Source organism: Chiloscyllium plagiosum, unplaced genomic scaffold (assembly GCF_004010195.1).
Source record: "Chiloscyllium plagiosum isolate BGI_BamShark_2017 unplaced genomic scaffold, ASM401019v2 scaf_6036, whole genome shotgun sequence".
In the NCBI taxonomy this organism is placed as follows: domain Eukaryota; kingdom Metazoa; phylum Chordata; class Chondrichthyes; order Orectolobiformes; family Hemiscylliidae; genus Chiloscyllium; species Chiloscyllium plagiosum.
Genome location: NW_025212032.1, coordinates 3793 through 17146, shown reverse-complemented (window position 1 = coordinate 17146; position 13354 = coordinate 3793). Strand labels below are relative to the sequence as shown.

The following is a 13354-nucleotide window of genomic DNA, read 5'->3' as shown; positions in this document are numbered from 1 at the left end:
TCAGTAGGAGATAATTATCAATAAGTTAAATGAAGTATAGAGTTGATATGGGCTACAAACCAGCACAAATTGCAACAACAATGTGTGACCAAAGCTAAGGCCAACTCTGAAATATGTTGCAGTTTTGGTTGGGCAACCACAAGTAAGTTATTAAGTTTTAGAAATGGATGATCACAAACCATGAAAAAAAAGCATCTAATTTTCAGCAGAGAAGACATATCAATAAAACAAAAGGAAAATTGAAATAAGGAATCGGTTTCACTTCAACAATGGGCATAAAGCCATACTTTGATGCCATCCCACCACCAAATGTGACAGACAACTGCTGCCAATTCCCAGAGAAAATACATAATTCTGAACCAACTGCCTTAAAATGGAAATTGATCACTATTTGTCAAGAAATATGATTAATTGTGTAAAAGTCTAAACAATGCCTAGAAGTAATTTAGTGTTTCTTAAAATAAGAACCAACAGATTTTGGTGGGAATTTCATGCAAGAATAAATGCACATGGATCACTACTGCAGTTTGTTTACTTGTGGTCTTGTGTTTTTTATGTCAGTTTAAACTTGTGCTTTTCAGAATATGAACTAGCATGAATACTAAAAGGCTCCATGCCAAGAATAATGATTTTTAATTGTTGATCCCAATTCTTAATTGTATTGTTTATTAGTTACCATATCACATAAATTCACCAATCTCGAAAAATCTGATGAATATCATAATGATATACTAAGGGATCTGTCACATCTTTCTCTCAAGTTTGGTAGTTTTATTTTTCTAAATAACTGCCAAAACCAAATGCAAGTTTAAGAGTACCCAAATCTTTCTTTAGAATTATTTACAATACATTAAAAACATTGACTGTGATATTTTCTGGAAATAACCTGCACCCTATCACACTTATTTCCTATATTTTCTAAACCACACAATTTATCCTTTGCCATACAATTCAACATAGCCTGACTAAACTATTAAGTCCATCACGGAGATCTATTACCACAATGTATTATATTAATACTTCTACATTACATGCACTTCCTGTAAAAGTCACACAACTCTATTTTAAAAAATTAAAATCATCTTTGGTTCAGTCTCTGCACAGTTCACTCCAACTTTGAACCTTTAAGTTGCATCTTTCAACTGCAAGTGGCACTGTTCTTCATAGTATTACCCATCTGTTGCTGAAGATTAGCCTAATCAGGAACTGACTACTCCTAGTACAACTCATGAGCCAATGATCATACTAACCACTCCCATCTCCAACATAATACATTGATCACCAGTTTTATGTTCTTCAAAACAGTTAATTTGCTCTTTTCTTAACTTTAGTAAGTGTTTCAACAACAAAGGGGTGCTCAATTTGAAACCTTGAGATTTCTGGGAGTTAAGAACGGTCAGCAACAGCTTTTCTGCTAGAAACAATCCCTTAATTTGTCGAAGCTAAGACAATCAGAAAACATTACATGTAGACCAAATGTTGTAAATAAGAGAGCTGCATGCTTTTAAAACCTAGTTCTTACAAGTCGAATTTTTCAAAACTTTGAAGACAAAGTGGAAAGATGGATGAAAAACTAATAGCTTCCATTCTCCGACACTCCATCATCCACCAAGCAAAGGCAGAAGTAACCCCAAGCCTACTTTCAATGCACCGAGATTCCATCATCCAACTCAGATTCTGCCAAACTCTCATGGTCTCCAGTACATTTACATCACAGTTGCCTAGATCTCAGGAGCAAGTGTGAGTACAGCTTTCAAGTAATTCTACATCACACCCTCCACCATGCTAAACAGATAACTGCAGCATCCATTCTACCCTCTTCAACAACATCCTTGAAATTTTAAAAATATTTAAAAATTAATTGAACTTGTAGCTCAAAAATAATCTAAGAATACTGATGCATATATTCTAGAAAAGTATAAACACTTAACACATTTTTCAATCAAGTTAATACACTTCTCAAATATTTAATAAAAATGCAACTTGAATAATTCAGTATTTTGATATAATATGACATAACACAGCATTTCCTTTGACTGACAGAAGTTCCACTGAAATTTCAAAACCCACTTGTGTTCAGACATTAAGGATCCTAAACATATTCTGTTTTTCTGCAATTCATAAGGAATATCCATGAATAAAATCTCAATGATCTGAGACATTATCTTAACAATTAGATTTCAACTTAAACACATCTCCCTCTTAATCTACAGAATATAAAGTTCTTGCCACTGCATAACACTATGTTAAAACATTACTCATCTGAGCAAAACAGATGTACATAACTACACTAAAATATTTATTTTGCAATCTGTCTTACTTCAAACTTAACATGCACTGCACCAGACATCTATTAGTTGCAAGAATGACCACATTTGCTGTAACACCTCACTATCAATTCCCACCTCTGGTAGGACTCGTAGCTGTATAAATTCCATGATTCCTCAATTCAAATCTTTTGTCACAGTTGTATAATCTCTGATTTCGCTTCTTACATTACTTTTGAGGTGGAATCTACTCCATCACCATTTGAAAATCTCTACCTTCAGCTATACAGTTAAATGCCTTAATCATTGCATTTATCTTGTAATGTATAGAATGAAAGTCACAACAACAAATTACTCACATGATATCCATCATTCTTGGCATATACTGAGATGTTAAAGGGTTAATTTGTTCTGCTGTCATGTCAGAAATTGGATGTCCTGGAGGTGTGTTTTTCTGTTCTGCAGGCAGGATGTGACACTCTAAATGCTGTCGTTTTAAGGAATAACCAATCACACAGCGCTTTAAGGAATAACCCAATCACTCATTGTTTCTGGAAATAATTTAATCACTTTACATTGTTTTTGGGTGGCATGTGACTGTGGAGGAATGGCAGGGGTTGTGTCTTGCGTGCATAACTGATTGTGACGTAAAACCCTGTATAAAGGGAGGATGGACCCCTTGTTCAGAAAACCTCGCTTGGCATGCTCTGTGAGCATCATTAAGAGTGTTCAGTTCTCCTCCAAAAGCCTGTACTTGCTGAAATAAATCGTGGCTGTTCACAGAAGTTGGTATATTGCAGTTATGTCAAGTGTGTAAGATCTCAAGCAGGGAACCTAACATTTGGCGATGAGTGGGATTCCAATATATATGGAGCTTCTAGAGGGATTGAGTAAGTGATCGCCTGCGTGATGGTAACATGAGATGAATGGGCCCATGAGGTAAGATTTATCTTGATCTCTCCCACTAAAGCGATCACTCAGTCGACCTCTCATCCCCTAGGACTCCGTAGTGACGGAATCTCTAAGACAACTTAAGCACTTGCACGCCATCGAGTTCGTCCCAGGGAGGTTAGAGTCCTCTGACAGTGGGGTTTGAGACCCTGGAACATAATACATAAGATAAAGTATAACTCTTGTGTCTGTCCAAATCGCTCTGCCCTAGACCGTTTGTTAAGAGGGGAAGTCAGGATCTTGCAGTGGATGTGGAGACTTTACAAAAAAAGGGACAGACGTTGCATAAATTGGATGTAGGAACCTCTTTGCCAGGATGAGCCCCAAAACAAGAAATGGTTCAGGTGCCTGTCAGGATGTTTAAATTAAAAAAATTGGGAAATGAAATTTGGCTGATGGGAGGAACTGGGACATAGATAAATGTAATACGGGGACTAAATGGAAAACTTTAATATCCGCATGGAGAAAGACTGCTGAGGAAATAACAAATAAATCTAAACAGGCCAGCTTGGAGAATAACACATGTCAAAGAGGGATTAGAGTGTGTGATCACGAGGGAAACCCTAAGTCTTGGGAGATGCTGAAGAGTCAGTGTGAGGATTATGATGAGTAGAGAAAAACAGGAAAAATTGAGAAAGGAGAGGCAAAGTAAGGAATCAGGGTTGAAATACTTGACTATCAAGTGGGAATAAAATGGAGGTACCTCCTGACATTATGGTCTGCCCATAATGTTTCAAAATAATGACACTGATGACCGTCTCTGGTCACAACGCAGACTTCTGACCTCCTCAGGGAGGCCTATTCAGAATTCACTGTATGTCCAAAATCTCCTCAAAGCCATCCTCCTCCCCAAGCACTACTGCCCACATAATGAACAATATGGACATCAGCAATGGCTATGTCAGAAACCATCAAGCTGCCAAAAAAATGCAGCAACAGCTTGCAATTCTATTGTGCCCTCTATGAACCGGCAGGCACTAAATCGATCACCTGCCTCAAAAACAACGGGCATACCAGACATTGTCACTGTGCAGCATTTACCGGGGGAACGCCCTGACCCAGTAAGACAAATATGGTAGATGGGTGGGTGTTTGCACTCTGCGTCAAAAGGCCTCTGGATCACTTCGGTTCGCCAAGCGTGTATACCTGATGCTTTGTTACCGATGATTATTGACTGCCTTCATACTGATACCCACCTTCGCAAGGAGGAAATGAGAGAGGAAATGCAAAGATACTTTCAGCAGCTAACATCATCTCTAAAGTTTCTCCATTCACAGGTAAAGCACACCTTAGGACCACCACCCGCCCCTCCACCTGATCCAAGTCCCACTCCACTTACCCAGTCCCCTGGAAATGTTAGCCATTGCACACTCCACACCAAGTCACATTCCTAGGATCTTTGCTCAGTGCTTATGATAGACAACTGACCCCGGAATGTATTGCACCCATTCTGGCGACCCTTCCTGCACTCCCAGCACCAGCACTGCCTGTCTGGAGTAGGGGGACACAACAGATGCAATCAGCTCCCCAGTTATGAGCAGAAAAATTGTGATGAAGCTAACAACGGTGAAGAGGAGTTCCATACGCTTTTGGTCAGTGGCCTTCCTATGGATATTAAACCACTTGATATTAAACCACTACCTTTGCTTTCGACCATTTAAGGGATATGAAGGTTCACTGATCAAACTAACATTAAAACAGCCAGTTAGTTTTGTTACATTTGACAGAAGCAGGAACGAATGCATTAAACAGCATTCAATTTGATACAGAAAATCCTCAGACTTTCCAGTTGGAATTTGCAAAGGTGAACACGAAAATGGCCAAAAGCAAACTGATGGCTACACCCAATCCCACAAACATGCACCCTGCCTTGGGAGCACACTTCATTGCATGGGACCCCTACGACATTGATCCCTGCATCTCCAGAGATCTTGGGGCTTCCTACCCACTATACACAACAGAATTGACCCCTGCCATTCCACATACTGCGTTCACCTACCCTGCTGCCTGCTGCTATTGTAGCATTTCACGCTCAGATGCACTGGTAACCTCCATCTGAAGCATCTCCACAAGGATGAAAGTCTTGTCAATTTTGTTAAGTATTTAACTGCCCTTATCCAAGAATTCAGATTTCTCAATGGAGTAACTTGGACTTTATTGAAGGAGATTTTGGATAACTGGCTCGTTTCCACTCAACTTGGACGGGGTGGAGTGATCACTAAAGATTGCGGATTTAAGAACTTTACTGGTGAACACGTTTTTTTTCCCCCCACTTGAGAGGATCCTGCAGTTTCTATCTAATGCATAGACTAGCAATTCTTGTTTCTATCATTGTATGTTGTGTCAATAACTTGCTTAAATACTGGCTGTCAGATTCTTATGGATAAGATGATAGTGCCTTTTTCAGCCCCATTAGTTGGTTATCATTGAATGATAAAAGGAGGAAATGCGATGCTAAAGGGTTATTTTGTTCTGCTTACATGTCAGAAATAGGATGTCCTGGGGGGGGGGGTTCTGTCTTGCAGGCAGAATGTGACAATCTAATCATACTCTGTAAATGCTTTACTCTTAAGGAACAACTTAATCACACACCGTTTTAAGGAATAGTCTAATCATGTATGGCTTCTGGAAATAATCTAATCAGTTTACATTGTTTTTGGGTGCCATGTGACGATGGAGGAGTGGCAGAGGGTTGTGTTTTGCGGGGACTGTGATGTAAAACCCTGTATAAAGTGAGGATGTAGTCCTTGTTCAGACAGCCTTGCTTGACACGCTTTGCGAGAAACGTGAAGAGTGTTAAGTGATCCTCCAAAAGCTTGTACTTGCTGAAATAAACTGTGGCTGTTCACAAAAGTTGCCATATTGTAGTTGCATCAAGCGGGTAAGAACCTCAAGAAGGCAACCTAATACAGGCAATTTTATTTTAAATGATCTAAACCATAGTGAGAAGGCTACTTAGTTTGAAAATGGTTTTTACATTTTTCGAATGTAATTAGTCATCGAAATACTTCTAGCGTAGGCCCATCATTTGGCTAGAAAAATGTCACAACCAAACATTTCCCTCAGGAGATTCAGGTTTTGAAAACATGGTAACTGATGCAACCTTTCAGCATCCACACTATGTTAAAAGTGAGCCTATAGATGGCTCCTCCGATGTGTACAAATGCAACGTAGACTAAAAATTTTAAAATCTACTCAACAATTTAATTACTCAAAACAACTGAAGAGGAGAATTGGATTAAGAAATGCATTAGGAAAAAGTACTCCTATCAAACACTCTGGAAGGCCACAATAAAGGCAACCATCTTTCCTTCGCCCTTCACATACGTAATCTTCAGGTTATAGTATAGCTTAAACAAATGAAACTCTCAGTTTTGGTCCACTTAAAATGATCAATAGCAAAATCTAAACTCAGGTAAAATCTTACAAATTAGTCTTTCAATACAAGTCTTTATTTTATGGTAAAACCATTACTGAAATGGAAACTTGGAAGGAACAGTAATTTAGAGACAGACCATGATAGCTAACAACACGATAAGATTGTTGGCAAGCTGAAGGCAAGCTATGTACCTGTAACCCAGAAAGCAGACTTCAAGCAAAGCCGATAATGGGGATTCAGAAATATAGAAAATGTAACTAACACCCTGTCAGTTCAGTTTAATTGTTCATTATTAGCTTAACAGTGCCAGATGCCCATATCTGTAAAAATAATTACATGCAAAATTGGCTGCTACATTTTCTACATTAAAGTTATAACTGACAAGTCAAAAGTGCTTTATTAGCTGTGGAGCACTTTGGAACATCCAATATCATGAAAGGCACTATGTAATTTCAGGTTTTCCTCTTTAAGAAACAGGTTACATGTTCCAATTGTGCACCCCATCACAAAGACTTTGCTTATCCATTAAATAAGTAATTTATTACAAATGTTTACTCCTTTTCACTAACTTGCAATGGATTTCACAGACATCGGTGGGCCATATTTGCAAAGAGAAGTTAATTTCTCAATGACCTGGCAAAATCATTGCACAAGCTTAAAGAAAAGCCCACTCAGCTTCAGGTTCTAACTATTTCTTTCAAAACAAGTTTTTTTTAAAGTTTAGGTTTTTGGCCAAAGTATAAATAGATATATAAAAGCCCAAAATAAAACGAAGAATTGTGAATGCTGGAAATCTGAAACAAAAGCAGAAATTGCTGGAGAAACTCAGCTGGTCTGGCAGTAACTGTCGAAAGAAAGCAGAGTCAACGTTTCAACTCCATTGATCTTTCATCAAAACCAAATGCTGCCAGACCCAGAGTTTCTCCAGAAATTTGTTTTTGTACATGAAAACCATACTTCAAAAGGAGAAACAGAACAGATTATGGAGTTTACCAAAACAATAATCTGTGAGTTTATTGTTATTTTTTTAAGGAAAGAAACAACAGCGAATGGATGACATTCAAAGATATTGCCAGCTGGGCATTTGAGGGGTTTATATTTGTGAGGTTTGTATTAAAAAAGAACAAGATATTTAAAATAAGGAATTAGAACATGATATTCTGAATAATGGTATGCATCCTTGTCATGAAGGAATAGGAACTCAGTGCAGATTACAAGAAGTGGATAATTGTCAAGGGTGAAAGTGCGTGGGAAAATTTGTCATCAAGGTAGTATTTTCAGTTAACTCACAACAGCATAACAGATGAAGTATTGTATTAAAATGAAACATTATTGGATTTTTTTAAAATACTGAGTATTCAACTAAACTCATGCGCATATAAGATAGGTTTAGCAATAATATTACAAATGGATCAGGAAAGTCTCAGAACCATACTGGAAGGTGGCGGACACAGAACAAACATCAGGTTCATGGCAAAATATATAGATAAGAAAGGAATTCTAGTTAAACTAACCTATTTCTATTAGCACATACTAATATTGACACTTCAGAGCATGCGCCCTAGAGGTTAATTTTGCTCCTGTCATAATAATTGAATACACAGTTCAGATAGTTTTTGGAGGTAAATTTCAGGATAAACACAATTATACTTAACATTCTACAAAACTTTATTTTAAATTCAAATACTATAATAGTTTGGTTTCCAAGCTTTGTGTCGAGTTAAACAAACAGAAATGAGCAGTGAGTAACAAATAGGCCAAACTGGAAATTAGTACCTCAAAACTCAAATTCCCAACAATCGTTTGAATATGTTATTTCAATTCAGATGCCACTGATTAATCAAAAGCATTGTTAAATAATTCCTTTAACATGGAGAAAAAATAATTAAGTAACCTCAGCAATATGTAGATCTGATGCAGATCGACAGCTTACATGTAGCAGAACAAGATGTCAAAATTCGGTCATGCAATTATAACTTAGCATTTGCATTTTTTTAAAAAAGTCCACAGAAGTATTTTTATTCTCAAATAAATGTTATTATACTTTGAAGAGCAAACTATTTACTCAATCCACAAAATGGTATCACAGTTATTTAGCTACAAACCGTACATGAAAACGTAGCTTCATGATTAAGCATCATACAGTCTAAAGATCAACCTATTTGGATACTTATGTCCTTCAGCCCCAAAATGCACCCTGTAACTCTTTCATTTTTTGAATAGAAAATTGGAGAGTTAACACAGCCTGCAACAGGTCAAATTTAGAACTTCCAGGAGATCTGTGTCATTTAAAAGGTAAAGTTAAAAATCACACCACACCAGATTATAGTCCAATAGGTTTATTTGGAAATACAAGCTCTCCGAGCACTGCTCCTTCATCAGGTGGCGAGTGGAGTAGGATCATAGGACACAGAATTTGTAGCAAAAGATCGTAGTCTCATACACTGATGCGATATATTGAACAAACTTAGATTGCTGTTAAGCCTTTCATTTTTTAGAATGGGTTGCAGGTTTTGATTCATTAATATGTAAATCCCAGGTTTTACAAAAAAAGGTGACATCTCAACTCAGACAATGGATTAAAGGTGTGAGGTTAGAGTCTGTATGTATTGCAATCTTGAGTCATACTGGCTCTATTTCCAAAGTACATCTGACATGAAACATCCTTTCTATTTCCACCTTGTCAAGACCATTTATGATCTTATACATTTCAATCAAGTCACCCCTCACACTTCCACACTCCAACAGAAACAAGCCTAGTCTATCTAACAATCCTCACAACACCCCACTCATTCCAGTTGTCAATATAATAAACATCTTCTGAACTGCCTCCAATGTTCTTACATCTATTCTTAAATAAGAATAAATCTGCATACAGCAATTGAGATGTGGCGTCACCTTTGCCCTGTATAATATAATTAAAGCATTATAGAGTCATAGAGATGTACAGCACGGAATTAACATCCTTACTTTTTTATTAAATTGTTTTTAATAATAAAGGATAAAATTCAATCAGCCTTCGTGATTATGCGCCTTATTTCCATCCTAGATTTTTGTGACTCTGTTACAAGCACACCTAAATTGCTCTGGACCTCAGATTTCCACTTTCATTCTCAGTTGAAGTAATACGCTGTTTTTTCATTTTGGCAGGAAAAATGAACAGCTTTACATTTTTCTCACATTATAGTACTTTTGTCATCTCATTTAACTTATCTACAACCACCAGCAATATCATGTCTTCTACATGATATACTTTTCTACTTATCGAAGTGTCATTTGCAAATTTAGCTGCCATGCCTTTGCTTCTATCATCCAAGCCGTTGATGTAAATTGGAACAAGTTGAGGCCTCAGACCAAATCCTTGTGGGACTCGATAAGGCACATCCTGCCAATCAGACAAGGATTCATATATGCATACCCTGTTTTCTGCCAGCCAAACTCCTACCCATTCAACTACTACCTACAATATGTTATCAAATGCCTTCCAGAAATCCAAGTATAGCACGTCTACACGATCCCCTTTAACCACAGTATATCATCTTTTAAAGAACCCTAATAAATTAAACATGATTACCCTTTCAGGAAAATATATTGCTTCTTCTCGATTACAATGAGATATTTTAATTGTGCAGCTATATACCCTCTAATGATCCATTTGAACATGTCAAGCAGACTGACTCACAATTTCCTGCCTTCTGCTCTTCTTTCCAGTTTGTAGGAACCTTTCCTGAATCTAGGAAATTTCCAAAATTAACATGAATGTGTCCACATCCCTGTTAGCTACTTCTTTTAAGAGATTAGGATGAATTTCATTGGTGAAAACAGGACAGAGTTTATAACACTTTTGAATGTGTAATAGTTGCTACTTGGTATATATTGCCACTGCCTATACTTCCTTCCAAGTGTTACAATTATAAAGTGGGAATAGACTCAAGGCTTTACATACACATTTTTAAAAATTAATTCAAGATATCCGGCTGTCACTGGGAATATCTATTAAAAGCTATTCAAATGTGATTATGGAGTCATACACAAATTAAATCAGGTAAGAATGGGAAAATGTCTTTCCTAATAGGAAATGAGTGTACTTGATTCTTTTTCAATAACAAAAAAGTAGTTTCATGGTCATCATTACAGATGTTAGCTTTTTACTCCAGATTATCTTCATTCACCTTAAATTCCCCAATGGTTGTGATAATGATTTAAAGTCTTCTCTAGATCGTTAGACCAGGCCTCTGAATTACCAGTCTAGTATCATAACTGCTATGCTACCGTACCCCGGGTGATGTCAGACTAAGTATATAAAGCTATTAAAAGAGCATCTGGGAAACACTTTAAAAATAGAGATAGAGTGCAAGAAAGTTATGTTCAACCTTTTATAAATAACTGGTCACCTCTCAGCTAAAGCATTTCATCTAATTATGGGCACTACTTTAGGAAGGCAGTCAAAGCCTTGAAGGGAATACAGAGAAGATCTACCAGAATTAAACTAGGGTTTAGGGTTTTCAGTATGTGAAGCTGATATTTTCTTCTTCGGAGCAGAAGATGATGGAGGGAGAACTTAATTGTTGTTTAAAATGATGAGGATTTTTGATAATAAATCAAACTATCCGTTACCAATGGTAGGCAGGTGGGCATAATTGGCAAAGCCACCAGGAGTGATGAACTGAATTTATATCTACAACAAATTATAACGTTAAAATTCACTGCCTGAAAGTGGTGGAAATAGTCTCAGTAGTAACTTTCAAAATGAAAACTGAATACATATTTGAACAGGAAAACATAGCAGGTCAATGAAGCAAAACAAAAACAAGGGAGTGGGATAAGCACAATGCAGTTTCCCGATACAGATTCCTATTTATTTATTTTCACACTTTGTGATTGGAAATAAGCACAAAATCACCAGCAAAATAAATTTTGAATATCCAGTGGTTCCTGGTGTTCTCACAATAGGGAATTTTAATTGTGTCACAGAGTTTTTTGTACCACGGACCAACTAATGCCTGTTGCTGAATTCCAGATTTCTGTGTGAAAGGAATGGGGAGAAAAATTACAGAAGGGAAATAGAAGTATAGAAAAAAAAACACAACTTTACCAACAAATGTTCACATTTTGAAAAAGTAAAAATTCCCATCACTCAAATATTAAAAGTTGAGATAAAAACAAAACAGAGAGAAATAGTGAAATTGAAAAATGTGATATTTTGTTTAAAGAGGACTCAGCCATTTTGATCAAAACCAGAGATAAATGGAACACTAAAGCAATCTATCATAATTGCTGGTTAAAATGTAATTTACCATGCATTTACATGAAATGTGACAGGAAACATGAATCTCAGCAATTATCTGTAAATCAATCATTTTTGCTTTAATATGCCAGAGAAATTCTTTTAATTTTCCAATCCAAGTGAACAGAGGAAACTTTTGAGCACGTCCATTATTGATAAAAGCAAATAATACCAGGAGTATAACACAGTTAGATAATTTCAAAAGTACTTCAAAGATTATAAAATGCTTTGGCATTTCCAGTACCATACTGAGCTTTAGGTGCTAGTCCAATATTGCAGTAAAAGTCTTCCCAACAGAAGTAATGGATTAGATTGTAATAAAACAAACATCCTTCACAAGAAAATAAGTGGAAGATACACTGCAAGTTATTTCAAGAAGGAAAAATCACAAAAGACGCTGAAAATGACTTGGGAAAAGAACAAAATGCAAAATTCTAATTGGGCACAGCATGTGACTGAGCAGTCCTCTTCAGGATAACCTCTACTCAGCCAAGACAGAGGGGGAGACTACAAAGCATGCCCTAAAAATAGTAGGACACTGCAGGGTCACCACCTTTGCAGTAAAAGAAACACAATTTAAAACTTTACAACTCAAAAAAGAACATTCTCATGAGTGACCAAACAATCACAATAACAATAAGTTGTCTATCAAGTTATATCACAATTCAAGTCATAATGTCTTCATGACAGATGCAGAGTAGCAGGGAAGAAGTTCTGCACTCTGGATCCCACGACCTTGTAAGGTATTCTGGTCCATGCACCCAAAGATCTGTTGGCTGGAAACTGGCCTTTGTCACAAGATGATTCATGGCAACAACAGTAGACATCCTCCCCAAAATGACAAAAAACTAACAAGATCCCTAGCTTTGGAACACCAACCCTATTCCTCTCCCCTTCTCAACCTCACTTTCTCCTTTAAGACAGTCCTTAAATACTTTCACTTTGATTAGGTTTTGGTTATCCAACCTAATTTCTGCTGGGATTTAGTTCCATAGTTTGTTCTATAATGCTTCTGTGAAACATGGAGACATTTCATTAACTTGAAAGTACTGTATAAGCTCAGTTTTTTTCCTCAAAGTTGGTGTTCCCATTCCCAATTGAACACTGAGTTAATGCACCATGCAGTAAGATTCAATTATACAGGTCTTGCAATTCTCCACGGTTGATTGATCAGGCAACCGCATCAAGATAAGCAAAGAGGACATTACAACACAGCTCAGTGGCATGGGACCATTAATAATCAAGGAGGTAAAAACAATGACTGCAGATGCTGGAAACCAGATTCTGGATTAGTGGCGTTGGAAGAGCACAGCAGTTCAGATAGCATCCAAAGGGCAGTGAAATCGACGATTCAGGCAAAAGCCCTTCATCAGGAATAAAGGCAGAGAGCCTGAAGCGTGGAGAGATAAGCTAGAGGAGGGTGGGGGTGGGGAGAAAGTAGCATAGATTACAATAGGTGAGTGGGGGAGG

At 37.1% G+C, this 13354-nt stretch overlaps 1 pseudogene; it reads left to right on the top strand.

Annotated features, from left to right (window-relative positions):
- The first annotated feature begins 3946 nt into the window (after positions 1-3946).
- Positions 3947-5317, top strand: LOC122547264 (annotated as a pseudogene).
- The last annotated feature ends 8037 nt before the right edge of the window (positions 5318-13354 follow it).